The 16,215-nt window shown below is 44.8% G+C and overlaps 1 protein-coding gene across 4 annotated transcripts in view; it reads left to right on the top strand.

Moving 5' to 3' along the window:
• The window catches only part of LOC124273766 (monocarboxylate transporter 14-like), a 41,527-nt gene that overhangs the window by 14,376 nt on the left and 10,936 nt on the right, over positions 1 to 16,215 (top strand). The window contains exon 1 of one of the 4 annotated variants that reach the window (XM_046709074.1): positions 15,103 to 15,259. The exons of the other annotated variants lie outside the window; for them this stretch is intronic. The gene's annotated coding sequence lies outside the window, so the exon portion shown is untranslated. Of the gene's footprint in view, positions 1 to 15,102; positions 15,260 to 16,215 lie in introns of those variants that run through there. 4 annotated transcript variants of the gene reach the window in all.

Genomic DNA, 16,215 nt, shown 5'->3' with positions numbered 1-16,215 from the left:
TTCAGTTTTTGTGTGTCCTCGTTTTAACCATTTAAGACAAAACAAATACGTCTACGAGTGTATGTTCCGTATTATGTTGGGAGAGGCATTAACACAGGCATTTTTGCCTGTTTGCCAATCACCAAAAATCCCGTCACATGTAAATGTATTCAAATATGTCATCAAAGAAATATATATTGTTTAAACCACTTAGAATAGATGCTTGCGTCACATGAAACAGTTTTATAACGGTTCTAGGAAATGATTTCCCAATATTTGAACGTGCAGATTATAAGGATATTCAGACAAAAATCCTCTCGGACCATAGACTTGCCGATTGTTAGTATATTACATAATGCTTTATATATTCTTTATTTCTACTTAGATGTGGGTAATTTTGGCTACCTGTAGAATAATTTGCAGAATAATTTTTTTTAAACTTATCCTATCTCACGGTATGCACCTCTCTTCTTCTTCTTCTTCAGCCATGTGTGGAAACGTGCTGTAGGCTAAGTTGAAGCAAACTTTCTGGCCTCTGACCCCTGACCTCTGCCCCACTCCATAGCAGGACCTGTCAATCATCTCAATAGGCCTGCAGATCGCTCAAGTGATCACCTGACAGCCTGCCCTTGTCATTCTCTTTCTTGTCGCCCACTGCTGTGGGCGTGTGTTATGCTCTGTCTGCCACTCGTCTCTACTTTTTATCATGAGGGAAGTAATTGGTCTTCTCGGTAGAGATAACACTGTGACAATTACGGAAGTTTTTTGTTTTTCATGCCACTGATCCTCATACACTGTACGTTGATTGTATCGGAAGGTGTGACGGGCCTCACCGTTGCTCTTATTGTGCCAATTTGGACAATGAAGCTTTCTCCGTTATCGTGGAATGAACACAAGACGAGTGGTAGACAGGGATGGTCGGAGGCTTTCTGAGGTACCATCATGATCTCAACATTCGAAGTGAGATCGTCCGTACTAAACAGCTCGCCGTTTATCACCATCACCGGACGAAGATTCTCGATGCAGCATCGGATTACTAACTCAGCGAGAATTACGTTGGGTATTCCGACCCAGACTGCTAGTCCAGTGTCGGGACAGGATGACTCCCCCCTACTCGGCAGTGAACTTCATACATCGTCGCCACAGTCCCGATTGACAGTTCTACTGTAGCGACTTTACTCAAACACATGATACGGCATTGTCAGCACCTACTGGCAATGTGTCTCTAATTTTCTGTATCGGCATTTAACTTACTACAGTGATTAATTGTAGTGCGAGCTTGTCTACGGCGATCCCTCCAACTCCAGTGATGATATCAAGTACAACAATCCCTGTTAGTTCGGCGTTTTCTGTCGGTGTTACGCTCCAGTGCGTCGATTATGTGGGTCGAGTGTACTCCAGTGCGTCGCTCTCACACAATTATTATTATTTATTATTTATTATTACGGGATATTTATATAGCGCACATATCCACACACCAGTGCATGCTCAAGACGCTGTTATTATCCCTCGATCATTGGATGTCAATCTCAACGGCTCATCGTATTATCAATCTCAACTCCCTGGGGAGTATACAACTCTTGCTGACACAAGGCGCACCGAGTTATTGTGGCTTTCTCATCCTAACGAGGTACCCATTCACAGCTGGGTGGACTGGGACACATAGTCACAGTACTTTGTCCAAGTTTACTGCACGTTGCTGTACCCGCAACTAGGTGTTTGCACGTATTCATGTGGCCACCATCTGGTCATATACCAACGGATTCGTGTTTTTTTTAAGTGCTCAGGGTTGTGTACTGTACACTAGGGGTTCATTCGTCACCACTCGCCCCTTTCCGTAACCTCCAAGAAGACTCGTCCCCACTCGATACTTGTTATGTGCGAAAATACGACAAACCAATCAGAACGCGCGTAAATGAGCGTGGTGCTTTGATAAAATTAATCCCGAGTACTTAAATCGTTTATGGCATTATGTCATTGTTTATAAAATCATGAAGAATATATATCGCCATATTGAAAGTACAAAGAACGTAGCTAACAGGATTTTACTGCCTATTATGAAGTTTTTAATAAGAATCATGCGATTGACGGTGAGAGATTCAAATACACGCACGTGCGTTTGTTGACATAACGGCTCTCATGGGTCCAACTGAGTGTATTTCTGACGATCTTGCGAGCTTGTTCTGGAGATTGTACTTGCGCTTCAAACAATTTTAGGAAATGTAATTATAAATCGCTACGAGTTTCAAAACAATAATATTATATTTGTATGTAACTAATCAACTTTAATCTCAAACATTGGGCTTATATTTCACATCTCTGGGGATATTTTAGTCTGACTATTTTTTGGTCATTCATTTTTTTTTCCAGCGAATTCATTTAAAATTCCACCAGGGGTTTGACAGCAAGATTACACGAATGTTCAGTTTGAGAAATATACTCTCACAAAAAAGAAACGCACCATGAAAATAGCAATTTCATGTAGCAATGAATTAAAACGTGATACATTTTACAAAAGGTTTTGCTCTGTTTATGAGTCCTATGGTGTTTATGTTTTGAAACATCACAACAAAACGCACCATCCGTAAATACCCGTATTTAACAGCATGATTTTCAATTTTGGCGTGTAGTGTCACAGAATACACAATTCACATGCAATGCACGTGAAAGTTGGGGATCAGATAGTCTCAATGATGGGTATAAAAGGTTGATCGCTGTCTGTCGATTATTCACTGTATTTGGAATATTGTTGACGAACGCAAAATGCCACGTCTAAGTGAAGCCAACCGTTTTATCGCCATTGGTTTGCTTGAAGATGGCCAGTCTCAACGTGCAGTTGCCCGACGCATGAATGTGCACCATAACACCATTTTACAGCTCTGGGAGAGATATCGCCGGCAGAATGCGGTAGCAGATGCCCCTCGTAGTGGGCGACCTCGAGCGACCACTGCGGCGCAGGATCGCTACATCCGGGTACATCACCTGCGTCATCGAACAGCTACGGCCAGACCAAATACCCGGATTGCTTTCGCACAGACCGTCAGGAACAGGTTGAGAGAGGCTGGTTTATGCAGAAGATACCTGTGCTTCGACAACAACATCGTCGACATCGAGTTCAATGGTGCACCAACGTTCAGGCCTGGAACCTACCGAATTGGCGTAGAATCTGGTTCAGTGATGAATCACGATTTCTATTGGAACGACGCGATGGAAGAATGCGGGTGTACAGACGTCGACGTGAACGTTTCGCCGACGCTTGCGTTCCCCAGGTGGACAGATTCGGCCGGGACAGTGTTATGATGTGGGGAGCGATCACCTGCCGTAGGAGAAGTGATTTGGTAATGATCCAGGGCAACCTGACAGCTCAACGGTACTGTGACGAAATCCTACGCCCACACCTCCTTCCAATCATTGATCGCCAGAGGGAGCTGTTTCAACAGGACAATGCCAGGCCCCACACAGCACGTCACACTAGAGACCCGATCGAACATCTGTGGGATGCCCTGGACAGACGGGTGCGACGCCGTAACCCTCAGCCCAAGACACTTCAGCAACTCGCACAGGCACTACAGGCAGAGTGGGCTGCGATTGGGCAACACGAGATTCTGAGACTTATTCGTTCGATGCCGAGGCGATGCCGTGCAGTTCTGGATGCCCACGGTGGTCACACGAGGTATTGACTTCAGCGCCACCACACGTCTCCATGTGACACTCAAACTGACATTCCTCGAGTTGGTGCCAAAGACGGATAAGTCTGCATTCCCAGTGTGCAATTTCGCTATATTTCATTGACTCATAAAGCCTACAAGATGTTTCAAAATGTACATAAAAATACAGTTTAAATTCCTATATGCGTTTCTTTTTTGGGAGAGTATATATTAAAGTCATTCTTGAGTATGTGCTTTGGGATTTAATGTAGCTGAAACTATTAAACTTTTATTGGCATATTAAAAAAAAAAAATTCCCATTTGTGATTAGTAAACCCTAATGGGAAATATAAGGTTAACAGCTGGTAATAATTACATTAGAATGTGTCTTTAACAAATATGTTTTTCTCCTTCTTTTAGTTGTATCAAAGAGGCTTAATTCTTTAAAATAAATAAGTAAACAACCCCCCAAAACAACAACCTAGCAATACAATGTACATGTGCTTCGGTGATAATTAAGAAACATTGGAATCAAACAGGGATAGAGTTATCGTTCTTTTTTAAAGTAGTTCTGATGTTCATGCGCCAATATGAAATATCCTTCCAGAGGGACACAAGTCGCTATTCGGCTTGTCCTGGAATAACACGAGTTGGTCACGAATGACTAGGGGTTGTGACAACACCGAAAGAGTCTGCACACAAAGTTGACTCGAAGGTTTTTACACCCGGTCACAGGTGGGCTCGATCCCGACACGTCGACCTCGCTGGATCACTAGCCTGGTGCCTTAGCCAGCTCGCCCACCGCACCCCCAATTCGACGCTCCAGAGCGGATCTACTGCAGTACGCTTCTGTTTGGTTCGTCACTGCAGGCCAGAGCGTTGTTTCAGTTCGGTACGGCACTTTGTACCAGAGTGTCGCTCTCAAAGGGAAGAAGAGGCCAGTTCACCGTTTCACTTCAGTTCACCGCTCTTGTCCGGTCCAACTCATTAGCCCAGTGCGCCGCTTTCGATTGGATCAACACTTCAGCCCAGCGTGCCTTTTCGATTGGATCAACGCTTCCGATCAGTGTTCCATTTTCGATTAGAACGATTCAACCTAGTGAACTGTTGTTTGATCGGAACACCTTTGCAGTCCAGTAGAGCATTACTGTATGCTACGACGTTTTAGACGAGTGCATCGGTCTCGATTGACTCAGCGCTTTAGATCACACTGCCGAACTGGATCACAGTACCGAACCAGATCATCTGGTTACCTCTATGCGCCTACTGTCATCATGACTTTGTTGCTAGTTCGCACACTACGTTACCTACAGCGACTTTCTCTACTGCGAGTCTATCTTCCACACTACTTCCAACTTCGGTGTTGATGACTTATTCTACAGTTTACCGGTGCTCAGCTTTGCTTTGGGGTTATGCTTCCTGCTTCTGTGGTGTTCACGTACGGACAGTGCGTTCACTCCAATGCGGTGTTTCTGCTGGTTGTACAGAGGTAGTAGTTATGTCAGTAGCGCAGGCGTCTACATTACGGCGGCGATTGACGATCCCGGATCTTTAAGATTCCTCCGTCATCTACCTTCCGATCTTCACCTTGGATGAATGATTCGATTCAACGACTCTACCCTTCGACGCAGTTGTCAGCTCTACAAAAACCCGGTTTGACATATCTGTCCAGAATTTGTTGATGTAAAGGAATGATGATGAGGATGACGAAACAGGCCATAATTACACCCAGCGATACATCATAACGCTGCTTCGAGTAGTCTGTAGTAACAAGACTCAGTGAAGCGTCGTAAATATTCCTGAATATCAAGCTGGTCTAGTATGCATAGTTTCTGCGTGGGGTACCAACAGTGAGTTGTTGTCAAGTAGCTAGCGTCCATTAACCTGGAATCTTATGGACTATGAAGTGTCATGACTGACTTGTCTTGGTCCCACGATGGGGATAACTATCCCAGCCTATAATTGCCAGTGATGTTGGACGGTGCCATTCCCGGTAAGAGTGACTATGTCGAGATTCGTCAGTCAGGCGAGAGATACTCGGTTTTTTACATTAGTGTAGCCCTCAGTGCAGGGGTCACTGCAGTTATGTCCGGATGGTCCACAAGCATCGATTTTACTGCCTTCGTGTCCCTTACGACCGCTCCTGGGATCTTGTACCTCCGCCATTCCATCAACTTTACAAATGTTCTGGCAGATTGAAGATCCCCATGCGTCAAATCTACTACCTTCTCTCACTCCATCTGGCGGACCAACACTTCATTTGGCGAACTTAACGTTCCTGCGATCACCGTTTGCACAACCTTCATCACCTTCAGAATACTAAAGATCACAGCTTATCAATCTCTTGTAAGATCGGTACTGGAATATTGCTCAACTTTATGGGACCCCTACCATCAAGTCAACATCACATCTCTTGATAGAGTACAGCGTCGAGCAGCCAGATTTATAACATCAGTCTATTCACAGACTAGTTGTGTCGCTAGATGCTAGCAGACATTGGCTTAAAACCACTCAAAGACGACACAGGGAACAAGACTTGTACTACTTTACAAGATAGTGAATGGGCTAGTGGCACTACCAACGATCAACTCTGATCCCCAACACCACCAGAACCGGGAACATTATACACCGAACTTTAAACACATGCTTTGTAACACAGAGACATTGAAGCAATCGTTCTACCCAAGACTGGAACTTACTCCCTGACAGGGTAGTACAGTCATCAACAGTCCGTTTGGCTCAAAAGCGGACCGATGAATTGCAATCTAACTCGAAAACTAATAAACATAACATACTCAATGAAACGCTGATCATAATCAAAACATCATACCCACTCTGTGAGGTTTTTGCAGAATTTTTGTCCTAAAAATAATGAAGATGTTTAACAAACTATCAGTAAAATATTGACACAGTTCACTATTTGTTACGGGGGGAGTGCAGAGAAAGGGACAGCCAGGTGTTCGAGAAGCACGTTCACAGACAAAGTTGACACAGTTCACTATCGTACCTTCACTAGATCACTCTATGATGACCAGTGGAAGAATTCTGAAGCGTACTGCAGGACGAAGGGTGTAGCATCTCACCACAGATGGTTGCGGAGTACCTTCAACATTTTCGAACCTCCAGGAAGCTTAAGGGTTCTACACTGTCTAGCTACCTGGCTGCTCTTAATACAGTTATTGCACCAGCCTCGGGTCCGAAGGTATCTACAGTTCCTGAGATCCAATCTCTCCTCGGATCTTTTAAACTTGATCAGTCCCGGAAGTTCTGACCACCAGCTTGGGACCTTTCCGTTGTGCTTAATCATCTTACGTCAGCAGACTATGAACCTTTGGAGGAGAAGGACTTTGAACATGTCTCCTTTAAGACCTTCTTTCTCACGGCTTTGGCTACTGCTGCCCACATTTCGGAGCTACACGCCCTCGACATTTCCTGGGTGAGTTTTAAGAGGTCAAGACATGCTAAAGTATTCCTTAGGTTGAGATGGGACTTTGTCACCAAGAATCAACTACCAAGTCAGCCGGACCGCACGTTTACGATCCACCGCTGTCCACTATATTTGATCCTGATGACACGGAAGACCTTTCCCTGTGCGCAGTTCGGGCATTGCAGATATACCTGGCTGCTTCTTAGGACCGACACAGTCTGTGCAAGAGACTCTTCATCCCGTTGTCTACTGCCTCTACCTCAGAAGTCTCTCGCACTAATTTGGTGTTCTGGATGAGATCCACTATCCTGCGTGCCTATACTTATGCAGACCTTCTTCCATCCTCGACAGCGAATCCTCACGAGACCCGGACCTTAGCCTCTACCATGGCGCTCCATCGGGACTGCTCCATTACAGCCATCAGGGATGCTTTTGGAGATCGGACACATTCTTCGCCTCACACTATCTCCGAGACCTCTCAGTTACGGACGTGGAAGGTCTGCACCCTTTGGTCCTTTGGTCCTGGCCCAGCAGCTGTCATCGACCCGTGCTCGCAGATAAGAAGCAATCCTTCCTTGGGTCGGTCTTGCTCTCTGTACCTAATAGAAGATATCGATGTCATCCATATCTTGGTACTGTTTTCGTTTGGGCATAGACCACCTCACCTAGGGAGTCATAGATATGACTCAAAAGACTGAGAGGCCAGTGGTTTATTTCCGAAGCAGGGACTGTCCAGGGACTGCGGGGTCTACTTGCCAAACTGCGTCCTTTTGCTTGTCAAAAGTTGCGGCTTAAAACCACATTAATTCGGAAGCGCCCACTCCCTAGAGTTTTTGTGCTGTGTAAGCCAAGGGGTTATCCGAAGCAACCCATCACAAGTTCGGAGTTAGCATATCGGGAGTTGGTGCTTTCTCCTGGCCCCCTTGTGTTATGCGTCCTCACGGTTGAAGAGTTGACACAGGGTAATCTGCGACCCGCATTCCAACCATGGGATAATGCAGACCGTGAGTAGGATAAGCTTAAAAAATTTAGAAATTTTAACATAAATTGTATATTTAGATACTTATCCTATCTCACGCGATGGATGCCCACCCGACCTGCACCACATCACAGATTACTGGAAGCTCCAAGACGAGAATGACAAAGGCAGGCTGTCAGGTGATCATCGGAGCGATCTGCACGCCTATTGAGATGATTGACAGGTCCTGCTGTGGAGTGGGGCAGAGGTCAGGGTTCAGAGGCCAGAAAGTTTGCTTCAACTTAGCCTACAGCACGTTTCCACACATGGTCGAAGAAGAAGAAGAGTGCTGCATACGGTGAGATAGGATAAGTATATAAATATACAATTTATGTTAAAATTTCCAATTTTATTATGCAGAGATTGATAATACATTCAGCATTGGGACAAGATATTTTCAGAGTAACATACTTTATGCCCCGGTTGATAAAATGTACGTAAACTATTTGCAACTTGCAAATGTGGCAATGTGGAGAGTACTCAGGAATCAATTACACATAGACTATATCAATGAATACATTTGTATTCATGGTAACTATAATCTTTCGGTGCAGTATGTCTACTTATATTTATGACAGGTCGACATCAATTAATTTGTTTTTCTGGTACGTGATCGGGAACGCTTGTTTTTAACCATATACTCAACCGGGTGGTAGGGTAGCCTAGTGGTTAAAACGTTCGTTCATCACGCCGGAGACCAGTGTTCGATTCCCGACATTCGTACAATGTCTGAAGCCCATTTCTGTTGTCCCCTGCTGTGATATTGCTGGAATATTGCTAAAAGCGGCGTAAAACTAAACTCACTCACGCACTATTTCTGCTCCAAGTCACCCTTAAGCTATCCCACCACTAACATATATTTATTACCCACGAGGTCAACGTATGGGTAGTTGCATACTAATCTCGTACGTCACACGAGTGTCGTATCGCGTTGACCTGTGTCGTAACGACTTGACCTGAGATTCTAACGATTTGATTGGATAACCGATGACCTCTCAATTAGGTCACATTCTGACGTAACTATTTTTTCATTCATAACAAACACGTGAATTCATTCATTCTACAACTTACATGCATTGTGGGAATGTAAACATTGCGAACATTGCCGTGTTGCTGTTTATTTGTGAGTCGAACTGAGACATTATATCCGTCGAAAAACATAAACGCAATGTTTCCACCAGTGATATTAACCGAATGAAGCAACTGCAAACCAAGAAACGGGGTGCTACGGCGTAGTTTACTGTAGGAGGCTGTACGAGGCGATGACAACTGATATGCATCGTGACGTCGGTTACCAAGGCAGTAACGTCATTACAGTGTGACGTCATGCAAATATTGTACTACAGTACAAAACTCTTCCGCAACCTCTTTATGAAACCGGTTTTGGTTTGAAACCAAAAACATAACAAAAATACGCTATTTTGTCAATTTAATGCATGTAAGACGTGGGTAATAAACAAAATACCACACTCGGTCTCATTACATACGAATTATACGAAACTCGTGACCTTCCTATGTTATCTTACCTCGCTTTCGCTCTGTCAGATACCATACGAAGGACACTCGTTTCGTTTAATTCGTATGTAATGAGACCTTGTGTAGTATTTTCTATGTATGACTGAGTTTGTTTGTAAAACTAATAAAATGTTCAATAAAATGTCTAGTACAGATATATAAGCATAAATACCAATAAGTGACGTGCTGTTTTAACCATTTATTATCCTGTAAACTAAATATTATTTCTTTACGGACATGTTATTACTTGGACTAAAAAATATTCATCAAAAGTGAAGTCAATCTGTATCGAATGTATCTGTGTTGGTCCTTTTGACCACAGCACTTCCACTCTCTGCGCATCGAGAGCTCTTATCACTAAACCTGAAACAATTACAATGTTGCTTGATGGGAATTTAGAAGTTGGAAGGCAAAATTGCCCCTTCATCAGGTGAATGCCCATTCAACCTTCACTAAGGTTAACGTTGACACACATTCTTTAACATTGCACTAAGGTTACTTAGTGTCTTACGATCACCTTAGTGCTTTGTGAAAGGAGGCCCAGGCCAGTAGTGGCCAGATGATGAGAAAGTTGAAGTCCCATAAAAGGAATAATATTTAATGAAATTATTTATTATCATAAACATTTCTCTCCATCTGACACATGTGTGATTGACATGATTCAGTACAAAATGGCATGACTTCGCTTGTGAAAACAGGTACCAGACTGTCCGACTCCCCATTGTTTTTAGCATCTTAGGTTTGATACCTCCCGATCTTATGGCAGGGGGCGGTGGGGGTAACTAAGTGGTTAAAATGATGGCTCGTCACGCCGAAGACCCGGGTTCAATTCCCCACATTGGTACAGTGTGTGAAGCCCATTTCTGGTGTCCCCCGCCGTGATGTTGCTGAAAGCGGTGTAAAACTAAACTCAATCAATCAATCGACCCATTCGCTGTCTGAGCGGCGTCAGGGGCGCTTGGGGGAACTAAGGCTAAAAGATAATAACTTTGAGGGTGAATTCAAACAAAAGAATAACTGACATGAACGTTTGGGTCTTACAGACGAAACTGCATTTATCGACTGTTGTATCATTCCACGTTTGTAAACGCTTTGCAAGAAGCCACGATACATACATGTGTACGTTGTTGACATTGACATTGAACCCACACGTGAAGATCAGGGTGAGATTTGATCTTCAGTAACCCATGCTTGTCGTAAGAGGCGACTAACGGGATCGGGTGGTCAGACTCGCTGACTTGGTTGACACATGTCGTCGGTTCCCAGTTGCGTAGAACAATCCTATGTTGTTGATCACTTGATTATCTGGTCCAGACTCGATTATTTACATACCGCCCCATATAGCTGGAATAGTGCCGAGTATGGCGTTAAACAACTAACCAACCAACACAATGAACCGATGCACATGCCTCTCCAGATGATGTTGCGTCGGTGAACTGTAACACTCGGGCGAACATACAACCAATATTAAGCACATCTTGTTATACGCGAACAGGATTCAGCGCTGTGACCGTGACGTTTTGATAACAGTGAACGTGATCAGCAACTTTAATTCAGTGCGTTGGAGGTAGATATTGAACGCTGAGACTAAGTGCTGCTTAATACTAAAAAACGAGGCACATTATTGTTTTATGGGGTACTCGTACTGCTGTCAATCACTCTTCAATGTGCCTCGTCGGGTGGCACTCGTGGACCAAAAACTTTATGACTGCTCTGTAATGAAGCGTATCTATTTCAGCCGTTTTAGTAGGGTACATGTGATTAGATGTCACGTGGCCGTATACTACCAACATGTGCATGCCAATATTACGTTTATGTGAATGATATAAACCATTCTTCAATATCATACAGTTATTTTTATCAGGAACACATCAGAAGTATTTTAGGCTCAAAACTGTTTGATAACTCCTCGTATTTGTAGTGTCTCACGGGATAATCAGCACAGATGTCACTGGTAGATATAATGCTGGATATTCTACTTGACGGATCAATGGATGACACTGGCGTTTGTGGATGAACTATGTAACTCTAGCAATTTAGCGAACACAGGTTGTTATTGATATAACTGACAGAAATAAGGACGAACGATATTACAGGTGAAGAAACGTCATGCGAGCCATGTTGATTTACACTTGCCAGAGGGGTACACAAAATAATTAAATTTCGATCTAGATTATTAGTTGTCTTGCATTTTCATGGAAGCTGATTTATATGGAAGACACAAGGCTGGGTGGGTTGGAGCGCTGATTTCTATGGAAGACACGAGGCTGGGTGGGTTGGAGCGCTGATTTCTATGGAAGCGATGGTGGCTGGGTGGGTTGAAGCGCTGATTTTTATAGAAGGCACGGTGACTGGGTGGGTTGGAGCGCTGATTTCTAAAGAAGCCAAGATGGCTGGGTGGGTTGAAGCTCTGATTTTATAGAAGGCACGGTGGCTGGGTGGGTTGAAACGCTGAGTTTTATGGAAGACACGGTGACTGGGTGGGTTGAAGCGCTGATTTTTATGGAAGACACGGTGACTGGGTGGGTTGAGCGCTGATTTTTATGGAAGACACGGTGACTGGGTGGGTTGAGCGCTGATTTTTATGGAAGCCACGGTGACTGGGTGGGTTGAGCGCTGATTTTTATGGAAGACACGGTGACTGGGTGGGGCTGGGTTGAACGCTGATTTTTATGGAAGACACGGTGGCTGGGTGGGTTGAGCGCTGATTTATATGGAAGCCACGGTGGCTGGGTGGGTTGAAGCACTGATTTTTATGGAAGACACAGTGACTGGGTGGGTTGAAGCGCTGATTTTTATGGAAGACACGGTGACTGGGTGGGTTGAAGGGCTGATTTTTATAGATGACACGATGGGTGGGTGGGTTGAGCGCTGATTTTTATGGAACCCACAGTGACTGGGTGGGTTGAAGGGCTGATTTCTATGGAAGACACGGTGACTGGGTGGGTTGAAGCGCTGATTTCTATGGAAGACACGATGGCTAGTTGGGTTGAAGCGCTGATTTTTATGGAAGACACGGTGACTGGGAGGGTTGAAGCGCTGATTTTTATGGAAGACCGGTGGCTGGGTGGGTTGAGCGCTGATTTTTATGGAAGACACGGTGACTGGGTGGGTTGAAGGGCTGATTTTTATGGATGACACGGTGGCTGGGTGGGTTGAGCGCTGATTTTTATGGAAGACACGGTGACTGGGTGGGTTGAAGGGCTGATTTTTATGGAAGACACGGTGACTGGGTGGGTTGAAGGGCTGATTTCTATGGAAGACACGATGGCTAGGTGGGTTGAAGCACTGATTTTTATGGAAGACACGGTGACTGGGTGGGTTGAAGCGCTGATTTTTATGTAAGACACGGTGGCTGGGTGGGTTGAAGCGCTGATTTTTATGGAAGCCACGGTGACTGGGTGGGTTGAAGCGCTGAGTTTTATGGAGGACACGGTGACTGGGTGGGTTGAGCGCTGATATTTATGGAAGCCACGGTGACTGGGTGGGTTCAAGCGCTGATTTGTATGGAATCCATTAACCATTAACCCGGATGGCACATGTCATCGTATTCCAATTGCGAGGATCGATACTCTTGTTATCTCCGCATTGTCTGGACCAGACACGATTATCTACAGACAGCCACCACATACCTTGAATATATTGCTGAGTGGGGCGTTATACTGTAACAAACACGTGACTATTTCGGTTGCACTGCATCATTTACCAGGATATAATGCATCACACACCTGGGTGCAATGCAGTATACACCTGTACACCGCATCATGCACCAGGATATAACGCATCACACACCTGGGTGCAATGCAGCATACACCTGTACACCGCATCATACATCAAGACATAACGCATCACACACCTGGGTCCAATGCAGCATACACCTGTACACCGCATCATGCACCTGTACATCGCATCATACACCAGGATATAACACATCACACACCTGGGTGCAATGCAGCATACACCTGTACATCGCATCATACACCAGGATATAACACATCACACACCTGGGCGCAATGCAGCATACACCTGTACATCGCATCATACACCTGTACATCGCATCATACACCAGGATATAACACATCACACACCTGGGTGCGATGCAGCATACACGTGTACATCGCATCATACACCTGTACATCGCATCATACACCAGGATATAACACATCACACACCTGGGTGCAATGCAGCATACACCTGTACATCGCATCATACACCTGTACACCGCATCATACACCAGGATATAACACATCACACACCTGGGTGCAATGCAGCATACACCTGTACATCGCATCATACACCTGTACATCGCATCATACACCAGGATATAACACATCACACACCTGGGTGCGATGCAGCATACACGTGTACATCGCATCATACACCTGTACATCGCATCATGCACCAGGATATAACGCATCACACACCTGGGTGCAATGCAGCATACACATGTACATCGCATCATACACCTGTACATCGCATCATACACGTGTACATCGCATCATACACCAGGATATAACACATCACACCCTGGGTGCAATGCAGCATACACCTCTACATCGCATCATACACCTGTACATCGAATCATGCACCAGGATATAACGTATCACACACCTGGGTGCAATGCAGCATACACCTGTACATCGCATCATACACCTGTACATCGCATCATACACCTGTACATCGCATCATACACCTGTACATCGCATCATACACCAGGATATAACACATCACACACCTGGGTGCAATGCAGCATACACCTGTACATCGCATCATACACCTGTACATCGCATCATACACCAGGATATAACGTATCACACACCTGGGTGCAATGCAGCATACACCTGTACATCGCATCATACACCTGTACATCGCATCATACACCAGGATTTAACACATCACACACCTGGGTGCAATGCAGCATACACCTGTACATCGCATCATACACCTGTACATCGCATCATGCACCAGGATATAACGCATCACACACCTGGGTGCAATGCAGCATACACCTGTACACCGCAGTTTATACCTGCTGCACCGAATCACACACCTGAGTGTAATGCGTCACACATCTGGCGTACTGCATCATACACCCGTACACTGCACCATGCACCTGCACACCGCAGTGTACACCTGTGGACTGCTTCATGCACTAGCATTATGCACCTGTAAACTGCATCATGCACCTGTACACATCAGTCTACACCTGATGTCCTGAACCACACCCCTGCGTGTACTGCGTCACACACCTGGGTTAAGTGCACCGTTCACGTGGATGCACTAAATACACGTGGATGCACCAAATATACGGGGGTGCACTGCATCAAATACCTGCGTGAAAAGCATGATTCCCATGGTGAGCTGGAGGCAGCAGGTGACAATATATGTTACTGACGGGTCAACGCTTTCAAAATACGCCCTTCTCTCGTGAATGACTGAAGCCTCGGTGATAGCTGTACGAGGCACTCAATAAATATTTGACAAGTGTTTCGTTGCGCGTTTGCCCTATTTCTTTCGTGTTTTTTTGCCCCGAAAGCTCTGACAAATCAAGTGTACACTTACGGTAACAGTAGGACAAGGGTCGGACGCCGCCGGGTGTGGCAATTTCACTGGACGACCAACCCTCCGCGGACGTGATCACACAAACCTCGTCAGCTATTGCTGGAAACGCTGGTACGTATGTTCTTTAAAGAGCTAAACAGATAGCATTTATGCTGAAACACATTTTACAGTGCGTGAGTAACCCTTGTAATATACAGCTCAACATGTGAAAAGGATGGGGATAAATCTGTCTGGTTGTTGGGAGCTAACGAGGATAACATAGTTTATGGTGACCTCAGATAAGATGAGTTGAAATCTCTTGGTTACCCAGAATGATATAGTGCTATTATGAAAACAAACCAAATGAACCCATGAGCAAACAAGTAATATTACCCATAGCACCGACTTACCTAATTGCTCAAGCTTAGACGATCCGCTATTATACAACCTTGATTGTATGATTTTTGTATAAAATGACTGTAACTAGAACTGTCACCTGTCACTGTGTACGATTTTTGTATAAAGTGACTGTACCTATTGATGTGAATAATGTGAAAAAAAAAAGATGAGTTGAAATGGGGGATGGATGTCGGGTAGGTCATTTAGCGAAAATGGTGACGCGCGCGCGCGCGTGCGTGTGTATGTGCGTTGGTAAGTGCTTGAGTGTCTGCTTGTGCTAGTCGTGACAAATCGTGGTTTAACAGAGATGGCCGACTATGGTACCATGCTGCATTTTAACATGGTTACTCCGTACAGTATTCTGTCTCAGAAGCGATCATCTACTTCATGCCGAGACCGGGGCCGGTGGGGTAGCCTAGTGGTTATGGTAGGTTATGGTTATGGCGGAAAACCCGGGTTCGATTCCCTATATGGTTACAATATGTGAAGCCCATTTCTGGTGTCCCCCGCCGTGATATGGCTGGAATATTGCTAAAAGCTGCGTAAAACCATATTCACTCACAGAAGTAACACATTTGTAAGGCTACCGATTGTATTCTTAAATTGTGTAGTTCGTGTTGTGAATTCCATTCCTATATTTCACGATATTACACGTCATCGTATCCCATTTGCGTAGACCTATGTTCATT

The sequence above is a fragment of the Haliotis rubra genome, unplaced genomic scaffold, assembly GCF_003918875.1.
Source record: "Haliotis rubra isolate DU_JTF1 unplaced genomic scaffold, ASM391887v1 Scf1839, whole genome shotgun sequence".
NCBI classification, from domain to species: domain Eukaryota; kingdom Metazoa; phylum Mollusca; class Gastropoda; order Lepetellida; family Haliotidae; genus Haliotis; species Haliotis rubra.
The sequence above is the reverse complement of the archived record's forward strand: the minus strand, read 5'-3'. Positions and strand labels throughout refer to the sequence as shown.